The sequence below is a fragment of the Schistocerca nitens genome, chromosome 8 (genome assembly GCF_023898315.1).
Source record: "Schistocerca nitens isolate TAMUIC-IGC-003100 chromosome 8, iqSchNite1.1, whole genome shotgun sequence".
Classification (NCBI taxonomy): domain Eukaryota; kingdom Metazoa; phylum Arthropoda; class Insecta; order Orthoptera; family Acrididae; genus Schistocerca; species Schistocerca nitens.
Genome location: NC_064621.1, coordinates 71,772,101 through 71,797,262, shown reverse-complemented (window position 1 = coordinate 71,797,262; position 25,162 = coordinate 71,772,101).

Genomic DNA, 25,162 nt, shown 5'->3' with positions numbered 1-25,162 from the left:
CGTTCGGTGCCCCGTATCGCAGATCTAAGAGTTTGGTTCAAATGGCTCTGAGCACTATGGGACTCAACTGCTGTGGTCATAAGTCCCCTAGAACTTAGAACTACTTAAACCTAACTAACCTAAGGACAGCACACACATCCATGCCCGAGGCAGGATTCGAACCTGCGACCGTAGCGGTCGTGCGGTTCCAGACTGTAGCGCCTTTAACCGCTCGGCCACTCCGGCCGGCTCTAAGAGTTTGTGAGACATATATCCTGTCTAGTCGTCTTGCGGAATGACTTGTAACAAAGGTATGGCCAGAAAGGTCGCCGTGTTGAACTTCCCAGGTATCGTGAAGCAGGAGGTCTCGCACCACTATACGTAGCTCCTGGCATGTAGTATAGTGGGGAATCTGATCATTAGGATGCATAACGCAGTTAAAATCACCTCCTAGTAGGCAATGGTCATAACGCCCTAAAAACAGAGTAGCGATTTCCTCGGAATAAAACTGGGCTCTTTCATCCCGTCGGTCGGTGCCTGAGGGAGCGTAGACATTAATGATGCGTGTCCCCATGGCAGTGAGTGCCATGCCCCGAGCTGATGGAAGGAAGGCGACATCGGTCACAGAAATCCTGTGGCGGACGTAGATGGCCACCCCGCGGCCCATAGGATCACTCCCGGAGGCGTGGGCGGTATAGCCATTGATATTCGGGAGACTAGCCAAGTGAACTTCCTGCAGAAGGGCGAAATCAATATCCGAAGCCCAGAACATCTCCTGCATAAGGCGGATTTTCACCCTGGAACGGATGTTGTTGGTGTTGATGGTTGCTATCCGGTAGGCCTGGTGTCGGATTGCTGGAGGCTGGTCCACTCCGCCGTCCGCTCAAGGGTGTGGGCGTCGCAGCGGAACGTTATCCCGCTGGCCCGCAGGGGAGTCTGGGGAGAGTATGATTAGTGGTGCGGCCGTGACGGCGCAGGGTCCCGTAACGGGTCCTGCTCCTTGACCTCCTCCTCGTGCCACGCCGTGGAAGCGGAAACTGTGGTATCACCGCCAGACACCACACTTGCTAGATGGTAGCTTTAAATCGGCCGCGGTCCATTAGTACATGTCGGACCCGCGTGTCGCCACTGTCAGTAATTGCAGACCGAGCGCCGCCACACGGCAGGTCTCGAGAGACTCACTAGCACTCGCCCCAGTTGTACAGCCGACGTTGCTAGGAAAGGTTCACTGAGAATTACGCTCTCATTAGCCGAGACGATAGTTAGCATAGCCTTCAGCTTAGTCAATTGCTACGACCTAGCAAGGCGCCATTTATCCTTTGCTATGTATCTAATGAAGCATGTACAGTAACAAGACCAATGTTCACCAATTGTGAATTAAAGTTAAGTATTCCAGCAGCTACGTACTTTCCTTTATAGCATCATTAAGTATCCTGTTTCAGACCTCACGCCATCCTGCGTGAGCTTACAGCGTGCAATTCGGTTTCCTCAAACAACACGGTGTTGGCACTTCTGCCGACACATCAGAAACTGGTGTATAGTCCATGTTGTCTGCAGAAGATGTTGTAATTGTGCGTGGTGTAGTGTCGCCTGTGATACGTTCATAATTTAGTTCAGCGTCAGCACGGGGCGCAGGCACACCGATAGATGTCTCAGCGCTCATTACGTCTTCGTCAGCAGTAGCGGGTTCTGAGGCCTCGTGCTGGTCGACAGTTACGTACTCCTCGACTTGTAACGTCTCCTCTTGGCCGGAAACGGTGCGACGTCTTCGCTTGCGACATTTCGGAGAACGTTGTTTCCTTGTGCGACCCTCCGTGTCCGACGACGGAAGGGAGTCGCGTCGTTCTGGCAGAAAGGCCACTGTAGGAACGATGAGCGAGTCGATCTCCATCGAGTTTTTGAGGTCAGGGTCAGCGTCTGGTTGCGCCGGCATCTTCGGAGCGGCGTCGATGGCCGGCCGAGGCGGCGGGTCGTCCGAGGCGCTCTCCGTCGCTGTCTGGCCTGGCTCGTTCGTGGCGTCGTTTGTGGTGACCGGGTGACGTTGCAAAGTGGTAGGAGAAGCTAGAGCAGCGGCATAGGTCACCGGTAGTACTGTAGGTTGCGACGTGGGTGGTTCTTCGGCAGTTGGAAGTTGCGTAATACGCCGTTGTAGGCATTCGGATCTAAGGTGGCCTTCTTTGCCGCACCCGGAACAGGTCCGAGGCTGGCCGTCGTATGTAATTATTGCACGGCATCCGCCGATCTGTAAGTAGGACGGGACGTGGCTTCGGAGATCAATGGTGACCTGTCGGACCCCGTTTAGGACAGGATACGTCCGAAACTGTGTCCACTTCTCCGCAGTGTGGCCATGGACTGTGCCGTATGGGCGTAGTGCCGCGACGACTTCCTCAGCAGGAAGTTCGAATGGCAATTCGAAAATGCGTATCGTTCACATACCTAAGCCTGCGTGGTCGACGGTTACCTCCCCCACATTGCCATCAGCGTGACAGAAGCCGAGCCCCTGTTTGGTCTCACGTAGTATGCGTTCGCACGCCGCGTCGTTAATGAGTTTCACATAGACCGTGCTGCTCACGATGGACAAATGTATGCCAATAATATCGGTCGCCGGGATCTTCACTTCCTCTCGCAGAAAACGCTCCACCTCGAGTGCTTTGGGTCGGGCATAATCGTTGCAGAAAGTAAATCGGAGTGTTGATTTACGGTAACGTTTCGCCATGGATCGAACAAGGTAAGCCGGCACTTAAGCAACGGCCGTCAGAAAGTAAACAAGGCGAGCTCGCGCGCCGCACGAAGTCAACACGTACGCGTCCGCTCTGTTGCCCTGCCGAAGGCAGACTGTTCACTCAGCTACGGGGGGCGGAGTATAAATTGTAAATATGTCATCTTATTAACTAACTGTTCAGCACAATGTGCTCTGCGGTAGTATTTTATTTCACCGGATTAGTTTCGCACTTGTCCATCATTAGCGGTATCTTATATTTGATGTTCTCTACAGCATTCCATTGACTGCATTTCGTAATGTTCACGTAATAATACGATTACATGATTTATGTGTACATATATTTAATCAACATAATGATTTTTTTACGAAATATATGCGGTTTCATTGATAATTATCTGAGCTGCGGGCGCGAGAGAAGTTTAAATCGTTTTTGTCGATGCATGTGACGTCTTCTGAGTTTTATTATTGGAGTCAATTTTCTGATATTAACGGATAGTTGAAATGTGTTACTGAGTGAGACGATGCGACCATCAAGAAAGTACTCATTATATTCCTTGCTTACTTATTACATAAATGTTCCAATGTTTTATTACGATGTCTTTAGATATACGTAATATTGAGTAAACGATCATGCTAAGATGTTGTTTGGAACTTCTTGTCATCTTCCTTTGTGAAACTTCACAAACTGGTAAGTGTTCGCTTTTTGGCCACGCATTTCGGTACTAATTGTGAACTTGTTACACTGAAGTATATGGTACGCCCATAACTCCCTGGAAAGGAAATTTCTGGATAAATTCGAAATTTTACGTACATCGTGTTAGCTTTCCTTATCAAACAGTGATTAATGAATCCAGAATCGTAGCATTTTTTATGGAATCAGAATGCTCTCTCACATGGTGTCAGAATTTATGATTATTTGAAGTTTCGAAGTGTTTTTTATTTTTTTAATTGGGGGAAATTTATGGCCTAACGGCGAGAATGCATAGAATATAACACAGTGGCTGAGAGTCGCATTATAATATTATATGTATATTACTTGTCGTTGCTATGTATATTATATGTCGTTGCTAATCCCAGTATTTAAATACACAATCTAAGTGAGATGTACACTTCATAAGTTTTGTAACAGATTTCGTTAGTGCCAGAATGCTTGGTCCGGATGCTAAGGATGTTCGAGATGTGATGAACACGTAATTCGAGCACATATTTGTTGCGCACAAATAATACCGTCTGGAGACAAGGCCTACTCTATAACCTGATGAAGGTAGTCCCCTGTCAACAAGTGACAAACGTTATTGGTAACATGATTTTTAACAAAGGATTCCAGGTCGCCATGGACAACAAAGTCAGTATCCAGAAATTCCTCCAAAAGGGCTTACCTCAAGGCTCGGTATTAGCCCCACTGCTTTTCAACCTATACATTTTCTGCTGGCAATACGCGAACAATAGACATACACTACAATTAGACTACACAGATACAGACATAGATATATACACAGCAATAAGAGACGAAGAACAATGGGCACAATTAAACGCACTGACAAACAGTATTTCAAAAACAACACATGAAGAGTATTTGCGGACACGACATTACAGACATGCCTATGTGCAGCGTAACAGAAATCTCCAGAGGATGGACAGCGATACCCACAGTGACAGCGAAAATAGTGCCAATGAGGAGGAACAGGAAGCGGAAACTGAGATGTGCAGTAAATGAGCAAAAGTGCTGGCAATCTAGCCAGGAAAACACCAAATGCTGTACATGGATGGGCACCTAAAGTAGTTAATACATTGGATTAGTAATAAATAGGATAAGCAACATTATTTCTCTACTAATAACCATTTGTGTGTGTGTGTGTGAGAGAGAGAGAGAGAGAGAGAGACTGGCGGTCAACGGCTCGAAGAAACCATTCCGAAGTATTCATCGTCAGTCACATTCGGTGATCGTACTAACAAATCTCTCATCTATCCTATCTTCTTTTTATATTCTCCTTAAAAAACAACAGAGCTTTATTTATATTTCATCCTTAAATTATTGTTATTTTGAAAAGTATTATTCTTTGTAAATGTTGTAGATAAAACAAAAGGAAAGACAACTGTAAAAAGATGAAATACGAAAATTGTAAGATGAACGACCTGTTTTAAACATCAGGTAACAGGTCTATAATTTGGCAATAAATAAATAAATAAATAAATAAATATACATTGCTGACATGCCAGAAACAGCTTGTAGGAAATTTGGCTACGCTGTTGACTGGGCTACTGCAACAAGGCACACTGATTTTTATTCAATGGAAGAACCCTGACATCCGATCTGTCTGCCCTGGCAGCATACTTCCGTAAATGGAGGCTTAGGCCTAACGCCACGAAGACAGAAGTAGCTTGCTTCCACCTCAATAACAGAGAAGCCGACAGAGCTCTGGAAGTATACCTTGACGACACGCGCCTCAACCACGGCAAGGAGCCAAGGTACCTAGGGGTCACGTTAGACAGAACCTTGTCGTTTAAATCACATCATAACAAAGCAGCTGTCAAGGTGAGAACAAGAAACAACCTCTTCTATAAACTTTATGAAACCACTTGGGGATCAACGGCAACAACTCTGAGGACGTCTGCGCTGAGCCTGATATGCTCTGCGGCGGAGTACTGTGCATCACTATGGCTAAACAGTAATCATGTGAGCAAAATCGATGTCGAACTTAATAACACCATGCGCATTATTTCAGGAACCGTTAGGTCTACACCTAACATATGGCTACCTGTCCTGAGTCATATACCAAGCCCAAAAATACGACGCGAAGCAGCCTTGGTCAGGGAATATAACAAGATCGAAGCAAACCCTGAACTACCGGTACACATCGATATACCTGATCTGAGTATCAAGAGGCTTCGTTCAAGACATCCTCCTCTTTCTCTCGACAGCCTCACTGGGGCTGACATCAACTCTTGGAGAAGGGAATGGCTCCAAAATGCCCCACCAACTTGCCACCTAATGCCTTGTATTACGAAGGCAGTACCTGGGTTTGATCAGCCTCGCAAGATCTGGTCAACTCTGAACCGACTAAGAACTGGGCATGGAAGATGTGCTGACCCACTGTTCAATTGGGGACTGCTGTCTTCGCCAGCATGTGACTGCGGCGCGCCTAACACATCACAGAAGAATGCAGTGCTAGAGCGTTCAGTGGGGACTTTGAAGAATTCCTCGTGACATCCCAAAAATCCATTGAATATATACAAGGACTAGATGTCTATCTGTGAATATATGTAATGTTTCCAGAAAGAGATTTTCACTCTGCAGCGGAGTGTGCGCTGATATGAAACTTCCTGGCAGATTAAAACTGTGTGCACGACCGAGACTCGAACTCGGGACCCTTTCCTTTCGCGGGCAAGTGCTCCACCAACTGAGCCACCGAAGCACGACTCACGCCCGGTACTCACAGCTTTACTTCTGCCAGTACCTCGTCTCCTACCTTCCAAACTTTACAGAAGCTCTCCTGCGAACCTTGCAGAACTGGCACTCCTGAAAGAAAGGATATTGCGGAGACATGGCTTAGCCACAGCCTGGGGGATGTTTCCAGAATGAGATTTTCACTCTGCAGCGGAGTGTGCGCTGATATGAAACTTCCTGGCAGATTAAAACTGTGTGCACGACCGAGACTCGAACTGTGAGTACCGGGCGTGAGTCGTGCTTCGGTGGCTCAGTTGGTGGAGCACTTGCCCGCGAAAGGCAAGGGTCCCGAGTTCGAGTCTCGGTCGTGCACACAGTTTTAATCTACCAGGAAGTTTCATATGTAATGTTATGTAATCTAGAATAACGTGATCCAATACTGAAATGTACTTAAATGCAGTAAGCTAAATAAATAAAAATGCACTCGTAATTATCTTTATGTTGGATTTTATTGCCCGGCATTCGGGATTTGTTTCGCAGTTATTGATCATGTGACAACTATGTCTGCAACTTCGGTTCTATTTTATGCTGAGATTAATTCTGAATATTAATATTCTCCGTCGGAGAACTGGTAAGGGTACATTTGACTTAAGACATCACAGGTTTTAACAAAGACGTGGTCAGCACCAAGAAATTCCATTACACTACCACTTGCTGCAGGGAGATTTCTTTTTTTCAGTGTCATGCTCCCATATGAAGGAGGATGCCTTCGAGTCACACGTGGGTGGGAGCTAGGCGGTTACCTCCACAGGACTACGAGAATGTAGGTGCGAATAGGTACATAACAATAGAGCAGATGGTAGGTTGTCTTCGCGCAGCAAGAAACGTTATACGATGTGCTTGTGTTATAGTGTTATTACATTAGTTCCATTGCATTTAAATATTCATTACAGGCAGGCCTGCTTTTGAGTTCGGTGTCAGTCAAATGTGCCTCTATATTCAAAGCTAATCTGATGTACTCTTACACTTTCTGGTCAAAAGTATTTGCACACCCCTGTGTTATGCTCAACTGATCACTGTGTGTCACGTGAGTCGGATACGGCAGTATAAAAGTAGGTGGAGTGTACTGTGCTGTCAGTAGAGAAGCAGTAAGAGTGCAGTGGGGGGGGGGGGGGGGGGGGAGAGGTGGTCAGAACACCACAGTAATGTGCTGTCAGCAGAAAAGCAGTGGCAGGAGGGGAGGGTGGGGGGTCAGAAGACCTCAGTGATGTGCTGTCAGAGTTGCAGTAAGAGTGCAGTGCAGGGAAGGGGGAGAGGGGGTCAGAAGACCCAGTGACTTCGAACGTGGACTGATCACTGAATGTCATCTATTTAACAGATTCATCAGGAACATTACAGCCCTTGTAAAGCTGCCAAAGTCGACAGCTGGTGACATGTTCGTCAAGTGGGAACGCGAAGGAACAACTGCTAAACGAAGATCAGACAGATCTCATGTACTGACCGTCGAGCAGTGCGGTGAGCTGTTGTAAGAAATTGCATGAAATCAATGGAAGGAATCACTCTTACATACCAAAACACTACCAGAAATCCAGCTAACACAATGACAGTAAACAGGGAGCTAAAAATAATGGGGTACAGTGGTCAAGCAGCTCTTCATAAGCCACACATTACTGCAGCCAATGCCAAGTGAAGCTTGAGGTGGTGTAAAAGGCTACGCCACTGGACAGTCGATGACTGGAAACGAGCGGCATGGAGTGATGGTTCACGCTGTACCCTGTGGCAATCCGAAGGAATGGCTTGGGTTGCCGAATGCCTAGAGAACGGTGCCTGGCACCACGTATGGTACCGACAATGGAGTAGGGGAGACGTGGTGTTAGTAGTGTAAGTAGGCTGTTTAGGTTTTTTTATTGGTAATGCCACCTCTGTATGAAAATCACTGGCTGTGCTGTGTGCAGTCTGTGGCTGCTTTTCATTGTTGTAATACTCGCCATTGCAGTGTTAGGCAGCTGGCTGCGAACAGCGCGTAGCGTTGGGCAGTTGGAGGTGAGCCGCCAGCAGTGGTGGATGTGGGGAGAGAGATGGCGGAGTTTTGTAATTTGTCATGAACTGATATATATATGATGATACATTGTTTGTTCTCTATTAATATCTTTAATTTGCTAACTATCCCTATCAGTAGTTAGTGCCTTCCATAGTTTGAATCTTTTATGTAGCTGGCAGTAGTGGCGCTGGCTTTATTGCAGTAGTGGGAGTAACCAAGATTTTTGTGAGGTAAGTGATTTGTGAAAAGTACAGGTTAATGTTAGTCAGGGCCATTCTCTTGTAGAGATTATTGAAAGTCAGATTGCGTTGCGCTAAAAAAAATATTGTGCGTCAGGATAAGCATAGTCTTGTACTATTATTGAAAGGGGACGTTTCAGTATCACATGGTGGAATGACTCGTGGTCAAGATGTGGGTCGCTTATTGTATTTCAGAGAACGCTAAATCCGGAAGATGTGGAACGTATTTTACAGCATAGTGTCCTGTGTAGTAGAGGAAGAGTTCAGAGTCGATTACTATTTGTATAAGCATGACAATGCACCGCCTCATAGAACAGCATCTGTGAGGCAATGGTTTGAGGACTACAACACTATTGAAACGGACTGGTCTACCCGTAGTCCCGATCTGATGCCAATGGAAAGCAACTGGGATGCCTCACACCTAAACCTCCAGATGTCAGACGCTTAGTTTGGTACCTAACGCTTTGTGTCGATAGAGTATCAACCGAAACACAGATTTAGTTCTTGCTGTGTCCTGTCGTCCACTAAAATATGTGTAAAGGGTAACTAAAAATAAACCAGAGCTACGGAGTATAGGAAAACCGTATATGTGAGGTTGGAGTGTGAAGGTCAGTGGCAGACGAGTTGGATGCCGGAACGGTAGCTCAGCGTGTTCGGTCAGAGAGCTGGCTGTAGTCTATAACGAAATACAGAGTGAAGGAATCAACAACGAACTTCAAGAGATATCATATGACGTCCACTATGACTAAATACAACGAACAATAATGAACAAAATGCAAAAAAAAAGAAAGTTGATAAAGCCGTAGGTCGTCGTTCCAAAGGTCACGAGTTCGAAACCCACATGGAAAGCAGACTACCAAAACAAGATTGCTACAAACAAAACGTCCTTCTATATGTCAGAGAAATGTTCTCCCATAAAACAGTTTCACGCGTAAACTGTTAAAAAAACACCCTCAAAGGGTTTCGAATTCGGGACCTTCCTTACGGCGATTTGAGGCTCTGTCATGTCACTTACCCGATATCTTCAGTTTTACATACCACAGTCACGGCTTCCCTATACTCCGTAGTTCTGGGGTTAATTATCGTTCACGCATCTTCTACTGGACGACAGCACACAGCATGAACTAAATCGGTGTTTTGGTTGATATTCTATTTACACACACCGATCTAAGTGTCTGAAATCTGGACTTTTGGGTATTAGAACGTCGATTTCGCTGCGGAGCCGAACGTCCTACTTCTCTGGTACGGCTCCTTAAGAATAAACGCCACCGACCGAGGCGACCGAGCGGTTCTAGACGCTACAGTCTGGAACCGCGAGACCACCACGGTGCAGGTTCGAATCCTGCCTCGGGCATGGATGTGTGTGATGTCCTTAGGTTAGTTAGGTTCAAGTAGTTCTAAGTTAAGTCCCATAGTCCTCAGAGCCATTTGAACCATTTTGAAGACCCTCCTACAGCTACACCAACTGTGGAAGCAGGTGTCTATCTGCTGGGCTCTAGGACACATGGGTATTGTGGGGAACGAAAGAGTGGATATATCAGCAAAGGAGGGGTGTCATGATCTTCAGTTATCTCAGTGCGCCATTCCCTGCATGCTATAGTACTGTTGTTGAGATACAGAATGTTGCGTCTATGGGAGTATGAGTGCCTGGAAGTGACAGAAAATGCGCTCCATCTAGTAAAGCCTACAACGTGGCCGCGGCGTACCTCCCTCCACCACGTCGACCGGACGAGATCCTCCTTACTCGTCTGCGCATAAGCCACAACCCTATGATGGAGAAATTCTTGTTCTGGCGAGAGGACCCTCCAGTGTTCATTTTATCTGACATTCTTGCACCTCATCGAAAATTTAAGTTCACTGACAGGGGTCTTTACGCTTCTCATCAACTAGTATAGATCGTATTAATCACAGCAATCTTCAGTTTAAAATAAACGCAGACTGCAATTTTACAGTTGTCAAGGACATTAATAAAACTGATGTAGAATTAAATAAGTGATTTTTTTCTGTATAAAACATAATTGCAAAAAAAAGAGCTGTAAAAGACAGTGTGTTTTTGGAAGGTACCTTTTACTTTCTGAAAACCAACGCAATGGAAAGTGCGTTCTACTGTGCGGTGACTTGGTCAACAACAGCGGCGGACGACGGCTGCTCGCCTGCATTCTCGGAACTGCGGCGCTCCCGGGCCGGCCCCTCTCGCAGGACAATTACCAGGCGAGTGAGCGAGCGGCAGGCTCTGCGGCGCGTCCAGCGCGACTCGCTCCCTAACCTAATTTATTTCGCCGTCTTCCGCGCGGGCGGTAAAGTCAAATTTTAAAATTTACAGCCCGATTTAGAGCCGGGCAGCATAAAAGGCGACTAACAACCCGGCGTAAGGCGTCGTCCGCGAGGCGTAAACGCCACCGCGGCGCGGCGCGGCCCGGGCACTCGCCTCGAGTTCTCTCCAGACCACTCCAGCCCACAGGCCGAGGCGGCGCGGCCCCGCCATAACGCCAGCGAGCGCCGCCGTACTCTCCAGGCAGGCCTGCCGGCCGCGCAGATTTACGGCCCCTTTACGGCCGCCTGCTCGTAATTGACAAAAATCTTGGCCGCCGGTGAGCGGGCGGTCCTCCGCCACGGACGTCCGAGCAAGTCTCTAACAGCAAAGTACGCCCCCATTCGCTTCCGAAAATCACATTTGGTGCAAAGTATACTCCGTCGTATACAGTGCCGTCACAGAGACAAAAATCTCAAAAAAAAAATTTGAAATACTATGGTAATCCATTACCTTTCTGCCCGCAGCTTCCCCAGCGTTCTCTTATGTCACATACATTTCACACATATTGAGCCATATGACACGACCTTTGGTTGAAAAACACACTGCAGAAATTACTGGTTCGCTGCAGTGACGATTCTGACGACGTCGTTGAACAACACAACTAAGAGACAGGATACGATTCATACCTTTAAAGTACTTACAGAAAAAAAAACAAGAGGTCGTTTTTGGACTCTTCTACATGTCATCCCTTCTTATCATCACCTCCCTCCCCCCCCCCCCCCACCCCTAGTGGTGGTAGGGCTATCTCACTCTCCCCTAGTATTTTTTTTTACAAATAATGAATCGTTTATATGCCAAATTTGGTTCACACTGCTCCAGGCGTTGCTGATTTATGCGTTTTATGTCACCCCTTTCCAGCGCGAGCCCTCGGTCACAGTGGTGCTAAGTGTGTCTTACTGTCACTGTGAAATTTGGCCAGGTATCTTGATGTACGTACACTGATGTTGTTAGAAATTCCTTCAGGCGTTACAGATACATGCTGATGACATGTCACAGTCTTTGCATCCCCATCTCCGAGCCCCGCCCTCCCCTGCCATAACTCTAGGGCAGGAAAGTCAGCGTCTCTGCCAACAAGAAGTCTAGCGACGCTAAAAACTGTTGATTTGGCACTAATATCGGGCATTGTCGAATATTTTTAGTTGTCAGGTCTTCCCGCCGCCAATTCCAACACCAAGCGTAGATGGGGTGTATTACCACACAGTATCCGTACACAAATAATTACACTGGTGTAATGCTATACAAATATATTACACAAATAATTATACAAATAATGAGTCATGCCATTCACAAAATATCACTGGAATTCCTCCTGACGTACCTGCGTTAAGCTTCTATGTCACCCTTGTGCATCCCAGCCCTTTGAAAAATTATGGGCAATAATGAAGGACAGTGACTACCCACCACACTTCATATGGCAATCAGAACCTCATATCTCGAAACAAAAGTGCTAATAAATATCGAAGTGAAAAGGACAAGTGACATGAAAGTCAATGAAGGACTGAGAGACCGATGTTCTTTTTCACCCACACATTTTAGCATTTTACGTTGACAATATCCTTAAAAATTAGAAATTTGATTTTTTCCCGGAATTAAATTACTATTCCTAATGATAAAGTAATCATCAATATACATAGTAAAAGTAAGTGTGTTATGTCTTTGCGGGCCACCAAAACTACGTAAACGGGTCTCGACATCCTCCATTCATAAAGCATGTTTTGTTTTAGACCTACAGAGGTTAACTTTGAAAGTATGGGTGTCTAAAGGGGGCATTTGTTCGGGACCGTATAATGAACGTGGCTCTTCTCTCAGTACCGCTATTACTCCGCCACCCTCTCCCGCATTCCAGTGGGTTTTATATGATACCGTATCCCTTCATACTGCAGCCATGTAGAAGGTTTGGCTTGGGACAGCAAGGGTAGTGTTCGAAGATATGGATGTCAAAACAGGGTACTGCACCAATGAAATTCTTATGGGAAGACGGAGAAGTAGCTTAGAATCGAGTACTGAAGTGGTCGAGACTGGCCAGAATGTTCCTTCCAGAATTTTCGGAAATGCTGAATAATGTTGCAAAATGTTCCAAAATGTTATAGACTCCACCAGAACATTCGATAAGAATCTATATCCCCGAAGTAGTCTGTAATTAATTGGAGGTGCTTTACTTACGTATTCGGAACATTGTCGGCAAACGCTTCCAGTTATTCCAAAATCGACCCCGGCAGATGAAATCAATGCACATTATAATAAAATTTTTTCTTGGCTTCGCGAGAGAAAAGTGTTGTGGCGTAACAAGACAGCCACGTCACTCGGAAGTAGCCGAAAGGCACGCGTTAACTCACGCAGGCTAGTAGATAGGTCTGAAACAGGATACGTAATGAATGCTATAAAGAAAAGTACGTAGCTCCTGGAATACTTAACTTTAATCCATCCTTGTGGTACATCGCTCTTGATGAGACATGCTTCATACGATAACTCTCAATTGCTATGTAATGCTAATGGCGCCTTGCTAGGTCGTAGCCATTGACTTAGCTGAAGGCTATTCTACCTATCTGCTCTGCAAATGAGCGAGGCTTCGTCAGTGTGCATCGCTAGCTACGTCGTCCGTACAACTGGGGCGAGTGCTAGTAAGTCTCTCGAGACCTGCCGTGTGGTGGCGCTCGGTCTGCGATCACTGACAGTGGCGACACGCGGGTCCGACATGTACTAATGGACCGCGGCCGATTTAAAGCTACGACCTAGCAAGTGTGGTGTCTGGCGGTGACACCACAAAAAGCACAATTAAGAACAAATATGAGAGTTCAACTTTCCAATGATAAGTAAGGGAAATACTTTGTCGGAGAACTCATAAAAATACTCTGACTAGTTGATTGTGTAACTTGCCAAACTGAACTGTCAACAGTCCAAACAAAATAACAGATAAAGAATTTTTCCCAAAATTGTTTAAAATTACTCAGGCTGATTATCTGAAACAGTCATTGTAGAAGGAAGATATTACGCAGTTGACAGTATTAATTTAAAAATTCAAAGCAACAAATGGTTGTGAAAGGATATCAAACAGATTAGCTTCAGTTAAACGTACGTAATAATATCAGGAAAACGTACAGGAAAAACAGCATTTATTCCAGGATTTCGCGCATAGCTTCCGAACAGATGTTTCATTTCAGAATACTGCAGTTTCCAATAAGATTAGCTTTTAATATTACTATGACTAATGCACAAAGACAAATAATAAGATGTTGTGGTATTAATTTGAAAGACTCATGTAGTTCTCACGGTAAACTATACGCAGCCTGATCTAGGAATGTATACCCAAAGAATTTATGTATCTGCTCACCAAATAACAAGATGACAAATGTATGTTGCAGTCAAATATTGTGATAGAAAAATTTAATTACGTATTAAGTGAGTGAATAAAAAGCAAAGTTTCCTTTTACTGAATTATATCAGCTGTATTGAGAACATGGTGATTCAGTTTAGCTTTATAATTTCTGTATTTAAAGGTTAATGCTTTCAGCATATATTGGTTTGGAGCATAAGCTCGTACCGATCTTCCATAAGTTTAATAAACACAACAGATATACATAACAAAGACTTTACCCATCAATAGCATATTCTCCTTCACTACTAACAACAGTCTGACAACACTGGGTTAACTTTTGATTCCGTGACTAAATCACGTGATTTTGAGGCGAAGGACTCGTCGAGCCACGTTCGGAGCTCATTTTCATCCGGAAAAGAAGTTCCTTGAAGCCTGTTTTTCGATAGAGAGCGCAAAAGGCAAACATCTGAAGGCGCAAGATCATGTGAATAAAATGAGTGCTGAATGACTTCCCCAGCCAATACCTGTATAGTGTTTTTCTGTCACTCAAGCAGTCTGCCTGGTCGTTGTTCTAGAACTGCGTCTGCAAGATGCCTTAGTTGTTGACAACAAATATCAGCAGTGATGCTTGCACCTCGGGGAAGGAATACACTGAGGAGGCAAAACTAATGGGGTAGCAAAAATTGGAAATTTGTGGTAAGTTCCTATGGGACCAAACTGCTGACGTCATCGGTCCCTAGGCATACACACTTCTTAATCTAACTTAAGCTAACTTACGATAAGGACAACACACACTCACCCATGCCCGAGGGAGGACTCGAGCCTCCGGCGGGGGGAGGAGGCGAACCGTGCAAGGCGGCTGAGACCGCGCGGCTACCCCGTGCGGCACTGTGTCTTGTGACAGCCAGAGCGAGAGCACCAGCAGCAGCGAGTACTGTTTGTATAAAGCGTTTATTTTGCATTTTGTTTACGACCTTCCACTAAGGAAGGGATTCTATTTGTGTTTATCTGCTCTGCATAGAAACTAACAGGTCTTGATCGTTAGGAGAGAAATTTATTTTGTACTTATTTGCTGCGCTTAGCTTTTAAATAGTTTTTCTGGGAAAACCTAGCGTAGTTTTCGCGTCTCGTATTTCAGTGAGTGTTTTTTGATTATCAGAGTAGCTCATCAGAAGATTATCTTGGGAATTTGTCACCGTATAGAGTAGGGTAAACATAGTCATGTGTAGGGACTGTGGTTGTTGTGAGCGGACGCAAGGAGAATTGGCCACTCTTCGGGGGCAGGTGGAGGCTTTATCTGTTAGGCTCATCGAGCTCGAGGCGCAGGCGTCGGCTCGTAGTGGCGTTGGGGCAACTGTGGTGAGACCTATGCCTACTTCGGTGGCCTTGGAATCACATGGAACCCCTGATGTCGCTGCGTCTTCCGGCAGTGAGCATCTTACCGGTCAGCCATCACTCCAGGGTGAATGGCGGACAGTGGTGGGCTCGCGTGTGCCTGGCCGAAAGGCGAAGGTGGGATCTGGCCGTGTGGCAGCTGCCTTACCCCTTTCCAACAGGTACGGGGTGCTTCCTAGTGGTGATGACATCGTTTCCGAGCCACCACAGGATGCCTCGCCTGTTGGGCCAGTGTCCGATTCTCCGGCAAGGTCCCGACAGTCACAGAGGGCGGGCCTATTAGTTATAGGGAGCTCCAACGTTAGGCGGGTTATGGAGCCCCTCAGGAAAATAGCGGATAGGTCGGGGAAGAATGCCAGTGTGCACTCGGTGTGCTTGCCGGGGGGTCTCGTCCGTAATGTGGAGGAGGCCCTCCCGGCAGCTATTGAACGCACTGGGTGTGACCGGCTGCAGATAGTAGCACATGACGGAACGAATGACGCCTGCCGCTTGGGTTCTGAGGCCATCCTTGGTTCCTTCCGGCGGCTGGCTGATTTGGTGAAGACAACCAGCATCGCACGCGGAGTGCAAGCTGAGCTTAATATCTGCAGCATAGTGCCCAGAGTCGATCGCGGTCCTCTGGTCTGGAGCCGTGTGGAGGGTCTAAACCAGAGGCTCAGACGACTCTGCGACTATAATGGTTGCAAATTCATCGACCTCCGTTATTGGGTGGAGAACTGTAGGGCCCCCCTAGACAGGTCAGGCGTGCACTACACACCGGAAGCAGCTACTAGGGTAGCAGAGTACGTGTGGCGTGCACACGGGGGTTTTTTAGGTTAGAGGGACCCCCCCTTGGGCGAAACGATAAAATACCTGACGGCTTACCAGAGAGAACATCAGCATCGTTGATAAAGAACGTCCGTCCTCAGAGACCAAAAACAGGAAAAGTTAACGTAATATTGGTAAACTGCAGGAGTATCCAGGGCAAGGTTCCTGAATTAGTATCGCTTATTGAAGGAAATAGTGCGCATATAGTATTAGGAACGGAAAGTTGGTTAAAACCGGAAGTGAACAGTAACGAAATCCTAGACACAGAATGGAATATATACCGCAAGGATAGGATAAACGCCAATGGTGGAGGAGTATTTATAGCAGTAAAGAATTCAATAATATCCAGTGAAGTTATTAGCGAATGCGAATGTGAAATAATCTGGGTTAAGTTAAGTATCAAAGGTGGGTCAGATATGATAGTCGGATGCTTCTATAGACCACCTGCATCAGCAACCGTAGTAGTTGAGCGCCTCAGAGAGAACCTGCAGAACGTCGTGAAGAAGTTTCGTGATCATACTATTGTAATAGGGGGAGACTTCAATCTACCAGGTATAGAATGGGATAGTCACACAATCAGAACTGGAGCCAGGGACAGAGACTCTTGTGACATTATCCTGACTGCCTTGTCCGAGAATTACTTCGAGCAGATAGTTAGAGAACCAACTCGTGAAGCTAACGTTTTAGACCTCATAGCAACAAATAGACCGGAACTTTTCGACTCCGTGAATGTAGAAGAGGGTATCAGTGATCATAAGTCAGTGGTTGCATCAATGACTACAAGTGTAATAATAAATGCCAAGAAAGGAAGGAAAATATATTTGCTTAACAAGAGTGATAGGGCACAAATCGCAGAATATCTGAGTGACCACCATCAAACGTTCATTTCTGAGGAAGAGGATGTGGAACAAAAATGGAAAAAATTCAGAAACATCGTCCAGTACGCCTTAGATAAGTTCGTACCGACTAAGGTCCAAAGCGAGGGGAAAGATCCACCGTGGTATAACAATCATGTACGAAAGGTACTACGGAAACAAAGAAAGCTTCATCATAGGTTTAAGAGTAGTCGAATCATAGCTGATAAGGAAAAGCTGAACGAAGCGAAAAAGAGCGTAAAGAGAGCAATGAGAGAAGCATTCAACGAATTCGAACATAAAACATTGGTAAACAATCTAAACAAGAACCCTAAAAAGTTTTGGTCATATGTAAAATCGGTAAGCGGATCTAAATCCCCTATTCAGTCACTCGTTGACCACGATGGCACCGAAACAGAGGACGACCGAAGAAAGGCAGAAATACTGAATTCAGTGTTCCGAAACTGTTTCACTGCGGAAAATCGTAACACGGTCCCTGACTTCAGCCGTCGCACGGACGCCAAAATGGAAAATATTGAAATAAACGATATCGGAATTGAAAAACAACTGCTATCACTTAGTAGAGGAAAAGCATCCGGACCAGACGAGATACCCGTAAGATTCTACAGTGATTATGCTAAAGAACTTGCCCCCTTTCTATCAGCAATTTATCGTAGATCTCTGGAAGAACGTAAAGTACCTAGCGACTGGAAGAAAGCGCAGGTCGTTCCCATTTTCAAGAAGGGTCATAAATCAGATGCGAATAATTATAGGCCTATTTCGCTTACGTCAATCTGTTGTAGAATAATGGAACATGTTTTATGTTCTCGTATTATGACGTTCTTAGATAATACAAATCTCCTTCATCATAACCAACATGGATTCCGCAAACAGAGATCATGTGAAACTCAGCTCGCCCTATTTGTCCAAGAAATTCACAGTGCCGTAGACACTGGCGAGCAAATTGATGCCGTATTCCTGGACTTCAGGAAGGCATTTGATACGGTTCCGCACTTACGTTTAGTGAAAAAAATACGAGCTTACGGAATATCGGACCAGGTTTGTGATTGGATTCAGGATTTCCTAGAAGAAAGAACACAACATGTCATTCTTAACGGTTCAAAATCTGCAGATGTAGAGGTTATTTCGGGAGTACCGCAAGGAAGCGTGATAGGACCTTTATTGTTTACAATATACATAAATGACTTAGTTGACAACATCGGTAGCTCCGTGAGGCTATTTGCAGATGACACGGTTGTCTACAAGAAAGTAGCAACATCAGAAGACTCGTACGTACTCCAGGAAGACCTGCAGAGGATTAATGAATGGTGCGACAGCTGGCAGCTTTCCCTAAACGTAGATAAATGTAATATAATGCGCATACATAGGGGCAGAAATCCATTGCAGTACGATTATGCCATAGGTGGTAAATCATTGGAAGCGGTAACGACCGTAAAATACTTAGGAGTTACTATCCGGAGCGATCTGAAGTGGAATGATCACATAAAACAAATAGTGGGAAAAGCAGGCGCCAGGTTGAGATTCATAGGAAGAATTCCAAGAAAATGTGACTCATCGACGAAAGAAGTAGCTTACAAAACGCTTGTTCGTCCGATTCTTGAGTATTGCTCATCAGTATGGGACCCTTACCAGGTTGGATTAATAGAAGAGATAGACATGATCCAGCGAAAAGCAGCGCGATTCGTCATGGGGACATTTAGTCAGCGCGAGAGCGTTACGGAGATGCTGAACAAGCTCCAGTGGCGGACACTTCAAGAAAGGCGTTACGCAATACGGAGAGGTTTATTATCGAAATTACGAGAGAGCACATTCCGGGAAGAGATGGGCAACATATTACTACCGCCCACATATATCTCGCGTAATGATCACAACGAAAAGATCCGAGAAATTAGAGCAAATACGGAGACTTACAAGCAGTCGTTCTTCCCACGCACAATTCGTGAATGGAACAGGGAAGGGGGGATCAGATAGTGGTACAATAAGTACCCTCCGCCACACACCGTAAGGTGGCTCGCGGAGTATAGATGTAGATGTAGATGTAGATGTAGATGTAGATGTGCGAAATACTGTCATTCAAGTTACTATCCTCGCAGGTGCAACACCTGGAGAGGTCTCTCACACCCCATATATTAATGATCCCAACCGATTTACCCGTTTATTTGTAGCGACTTCGATTCCCAGTCAAGGATTCGTTGGCTATGTTAATAACACCCAAGGTCATCGAAAGGCGAGAAGAGGAAATGGATAGATAGAGGTGGAGGGAGGGGTGGTTGGTAAATGGACATATAGAGAGGGAAGGATAAGATGGGCAGATAGAGGAAGGAAGAGGAGATAGATGGGTAGAGCAGGAGATGGACAGAAATTGGTGGGAAAGTGACAGTGGTGGAGGGCGGGATGGGGTTCCCATAACCACTTCCACCAAGAATGACATCATACACTCCCTGGGTGTTAAACAAGTTATGGGGTCGTCGGTGCACTCGATTTCTTGCATCGTTTGGGTAGTGACAAAATCGTGATTTGTTGGAGCACACAGACCCATTCAGCTTCTGTTTAGAGTGTGTGTTGTTTCGGATACAGAAGACGTACAGCTTTACGTACAGCTGTGAACACTGCCAGTTTGAGAGATATCCGTGTCCAAATGCCAAGTGCACGCAGTTTCCATCGTAACGCACGCACGGAAACTCACCTCGCGAGTTCACCGTTGCTGTATCTCAGTCTATACGTGAACAAACACGATCACTGATTTGCGACAAAGCACGGTAAAGCATCTCTGGCCTCAAGAATGAGTTTCGTAGTTGTCTGTTTTTTGGCGGACACCAGCGCCGGGGTCGTTAGACTGGAGTCTGTAGATGTCACCGATCGTGAACAGCCATTGCTGCAGTCAAATACTGGAGGAGTCGCATACTCAATCGTAAGGTCGTGTGTCGCGCGAAGTGTTATAATAATACTGAGCAGTAATTCACAGCCGGCCGTTGTGGCCGAGCGGTTCTGAGTGCTTCAGTCTGTAACCGCGCGACCGCTACGGTCGCAGGTTCGATTCCTGCCCCGGGCATGGCTGTGTGCGATGTCCTTAGGTTAGTTAGGTTTAAGTAGTTCTAAGTTATAGGGAACTGATGGCCTCAGATGTTAAGTCCTATAGTGCTCAGAGCCAATTATTAGTAATTCACAAGCAGGGAGTATCGTCCAAGACTGAAGAACTCATGAAAGTTGTTTATTCGAATATGGTGGCATAATTTTGTTATTATAATTCAGTAATACGTGTCGACAACGGATGTAATAGAGTAGTGGAGTGTCAATTCATTACGCATGATGATCTCCGCCCAACCGCTCATCAAATTATGTTCTATACCTATGTCTTCATGACTAGTGTTCTTCAAACCTTCTTCAGACTATATCTTCAACGTTCTAGTCTCTAAAAGTGCTTTGGAAGAATGAACACATAAATCTTTTTGTACGATCGCTGATTTTTCTTTTTTTATTGTTATGATTATATCCTCTATGTAGATTGGCGACAGTAAAATATTTTTACATTGAAATGAAAGAGTAGGTAACTGAATTTTCGTGAAAAAGTCTTGCCGTAATGAGAAACGCCTTTGCTTTTAACGATTGCCATCAAAACTCACTTACCGTATCCGTCTCGCTCTCTCCACAATTCCGCGATACTCCAAAACGGGCTGCACTTCTTTGAACTTTTTCGATGTCTCCTGTCAATCGTATCTGGTAAGGAAATCATACAGCACAGCACTGCTCTAGCAGAGGGAGAAGAAGTGTAGTGTTTGCAGTCTCTTCAATAGATCTGTTGCATCTTGTTCGTTTTCCCCGGGCGCCGTTCGAGAGTGGGACGGTAGAGAGAGATCTTCAAGGTGGTTCATTGAACCCTGTGCCAGGCACTTTATTGTGAATAGTCGCGTGGATGCACATGTAGATGACACGAGAGGCTCCCCATTTCACTTCCTTCAGATTTAGTAGTAAGAAGCCCCACTGGACAGCTTGTCAAAAACTTAACTCATATCAAGCACGAAAACGGGAAGAAGGGAACAACGAACGGTTTAAGCTTATGATGCGCACTATGGTGTCTTGGTTGGGTGGCCATGGTGTTGGACAGTGAACGGGGAGATTCGTGTTCAAATATTCCTTTTTTTTTTTTTTTTTTTTTTTTTTTTGCTTGAACTGTCTGTTCGCTCATTGATATGTCTGTTCGCTGTAATCAAATTTGTGCCTGTATCATGGTGTAACGTCCGTTTGCAACAGAAAGGTGTTAGGAGAGGATGTCCAGACGAGCGTACCACGCAAGTATCACATGTTATGACTCTTGCGTTCCGTTTTGGAAGTTTTGCCTCTTGTATTCTTTTGTCGTAACGTAGTTCACACACGGATACTTGTTGTTTCCATTTATGTGACAGGTCTATGCGGCATTTCGCTTACTCCCATCATATTCACTTGCGACCGAAATATATTCTTACTATATGGCTCATATTCTGTAACCAATGTATACCATGACAAATTCCAAGACTACATAAGGAGGACAGACATGTTAATGACTGGATGGACAGTTCATAAATTTGTGTAAAAAACAGAAACTTAATAAAGAAACGGGACACGACAGAGATGTGAAAACAAATCTCCCGCTTTGGGGTTCAGCACCGTGACCATACAAACACGACGCCGTTCTTGCCGAGCTCGCTGGATGTTGCGCGGCTTTAGCTTCGACCGTTCACTGTTACTATTTCGCTTTTTTTCGCAGTTCAGTAGACAGTCTTCCAGTTTTCATGCTTGGTCTGTGTTCAGTTTTCGACGGGCTATCCACTTGGCCAATTTACCAGTAAATCTGAGGGGGGATGCGATGGGGAGTCCCTTGTGACTGTTCTCCCAATAAAACTTAGTCTTCGGTGTGCTTCGCCACAAAATTAGCAGTGTGATACTTCGAGTTGTTCCTAATTGTAATTCCCAAGTATTTATTCGAACTGACAACCCCTAAATTAGTATAATTAATTGTGTAATCGGAATTTAACAGATTTTTTTTTTTTTTTTTTTTTGTCCTCGTATGACCTCACACTTTGCATTACTGAGAGATAAGTGACACTTTCACACCATACACATATCGTGTCTAAGTCATTTAGCAATTGTTTTTTATTTTCTCATGACTTTACTAGATGGTAAATCACAGCATCATCTCGAAAGAGTCTAAGAGAGCTGCTCAGATTATCTTGTAAACCGTTTATATCGATTAGAAACAGCAGTGGGCCTAAACTGTTTCTTGGGCAGGGGTGGCCAAGATTTTGGCTCACGGGCCATGCCCAGGCCCGAGTGCCAAAGCGCTTAATCTCGCTTCACGTTTGCCCCAGCGACACACCACGCTGACTGAGCAGATTGAGGAGGAAGAGGGGAAAACAGCCAAAGTGCCGCATTTAAATGGCAGCGCAGTCGCACTGCACGCGACTTGGTTTCATCTGTCACATTTCTCAGCAACACAGATCACAAATTCTCAGTATTAATCAATTATTTCTGGGGCACTAAAGACATAATATAATTTTTGTCTCTTACATACTCTCGGCATACGGACCGATACAGAGGATTTCACAGAGTTTTGCACTCAATTTGCAACGTAATAGTGACTTATTTAGTTTCGTAATCGAAAATGGGTCTTTCACACAAATATGTCCATCCAATTAGTATACCACTTCTGCAACAATATTATGGAGATTTGGGAAATGTACCTGAGGAAAGCAATGTAAAGATATGGAATTAAAACTGGAATCACCTTACGCGTCAGTCAGTCATGTCTGCACATGCAAAGAGGCACTTTCGATTGAAACGGCGAACTGTCTCTAAAACAGCTCGGAAAGAGATGTAAGACTGACAGTGTCCTCAAAACCTTTATGAAACTTTCCTTGCAAGGCCACAATGAATTCTTGAGACCTTGAGCTGACTTTAACGCCAGTGATCTTAGGGAACTGGACTGTCTTTATCAGAATGTGTCCCATCAATAACGCATTTTCATTTTTAATGCATCTCAATCAGATCAGAAAGATGTTACCTTGCAATGTTTTACTGTGGGAAGTGTGCAATCAAGTGCACTTAAAATGCGAAGCCTACAATCCATTCCGCATGTTCTAATTTTCGTTCTTGTCGTCATTTTTTCTTTATAAATTCAATAATAGCGAGTTTTAAATCGAAAACTCGTTCCAGGCATGCCCCCGGACTTAACCAACGTACTTTACAGTAACATATTAAAGTTCCATATTCTTCATTTCCGTTGAAAATTGTGGCAGCTGAGAATAGAATAGCGGGTGTGACTTTAGGAATTTTACTATTCGTACCGCAGATTTCTTCAAGTGCTCCGTGCCTGCAAAGCTAGCACAATGTACATCTTGATGTACAGAATAATAAATCCCATCTGTCGGCCATTGTAATTTTTTTCTCTTTTTGATTGTCATCCAAATATCTGAAATGTCTCTGCATGGTACTGTAATATCGTTTCATGGAAGATAAGCATTTCCATTCGCATATACGGATTGAGAGTTCTCATCCCTCTCTTCTGTCATCCCCATTCATTTTAAAGGATTGTGACGGTAGATGGCTAGACTTCCTCTCCTTGCGCAAACAGCCACTAGACCTGTGAACAAACAGCGAAGGGTAAACAGCATTGTCATTGACATTAAGGGTCGTTTGTGTACAGTCCGAGTCAGCGAGGAACCTTTTTACAACGTCTGTTCCTAGATTGTGTTGTATGGAGGCGAGTGGCACACCATCCATTGTAGCCACGTTTGACAGTCCACGTTTGCACACCAGGGAATCAGGCGACTTCATTCACAGAGTGGTCATGCGCACGCACTGATATGATAACTAGCCTCTGCCACTTTATCGCGTCTCCACGCCAACCTATCTGGGGGTAGGACGTCAGACGGGCCGACTTGGAGCAGGAGAGGCACCACAGTACATTTTAATTCCCACTGTCTATTCTTTTACAAATAAATTCGTAAAACTTTGTCACATAACCGGGAAGGATTCAGCATTCACACTCATAGTGGGGGAAGTTCAAAAATATAACAAAATGATTTTTTTTACGTGTGAAATTTCATCATTTTCTTCACTTACTTTTGGCTGCATTTGTAGCTATAGGTACACTTTCCTTCATAAGTAAGAGAGATTCTTCCATGAATTTTGCACAGAATACAACGATACATGTATGAAACGCTAGAATTTTCCAAATCTATTAATAACTGTCTTAAAAATTGAGATAATTAACTATAAAATTTGAATTTTTGCTAAACATGAAGTTTAAAATGTAATGTCTCATACATTTTTTCATAAATTAAATGAATTCTGGAATTTCATACACCTGTTTGTATGGTTTGTGTGCTGTGTAAAATTCTTCAAATAATCTCTTACTTATGAAGAAAAGTGTACCTATAGCAAGGAACGCAGCGAATAGTAAGTGAAAAAATAATGGAAGTTCACATGTAAAAAATTTATTTCGTTTAGTTTTGTGTAAGTAGGCTGTTTAGGTTTTTAGATTGGTAACGCCACGTACTGCTCTGTATGAAAATCACTGGCTGTGCTGTGTGCAGTCTGTTGCTGGTTGTCATTGTTGGAATATTCGCTATTGTAGTGTTGTGAACACCGCGTAGCGTTGCGCAGTTGGAGGTGAGCCGCCAGCAGTGGTGGATGTGGGGAGTGAGGTGGCGGAGTTTTGAGAGCGGATGATGTGGACGTGTGTCCATCAGAGAGAGTAAATTTGTAAGACTGGATATCATGAACTGATATATATATATATATATATATATATATATATATATATATATATATATATATATATATATATATAATGACTTTTGAACACTATTAACGTAAATACATTGTTTGTTCTCTATCAAAATCTTTCATTTGCTAACTATGCCTATCAGTAGATCGTGCCTTCAGTAATTAGAATCTTCTATTTAGCTGGCAGTATTGGCGCTCGCTGTATTGCAGTAGTTTGAGTAATGAAGGTTTTTGTGAGGTAAGTGATTCATGAAAGGTATAGGTTATTGTTAGTCAGGGCGATTCTTTTGTAGGGATTATTGAAAGTCAGATTGCGTTGCGC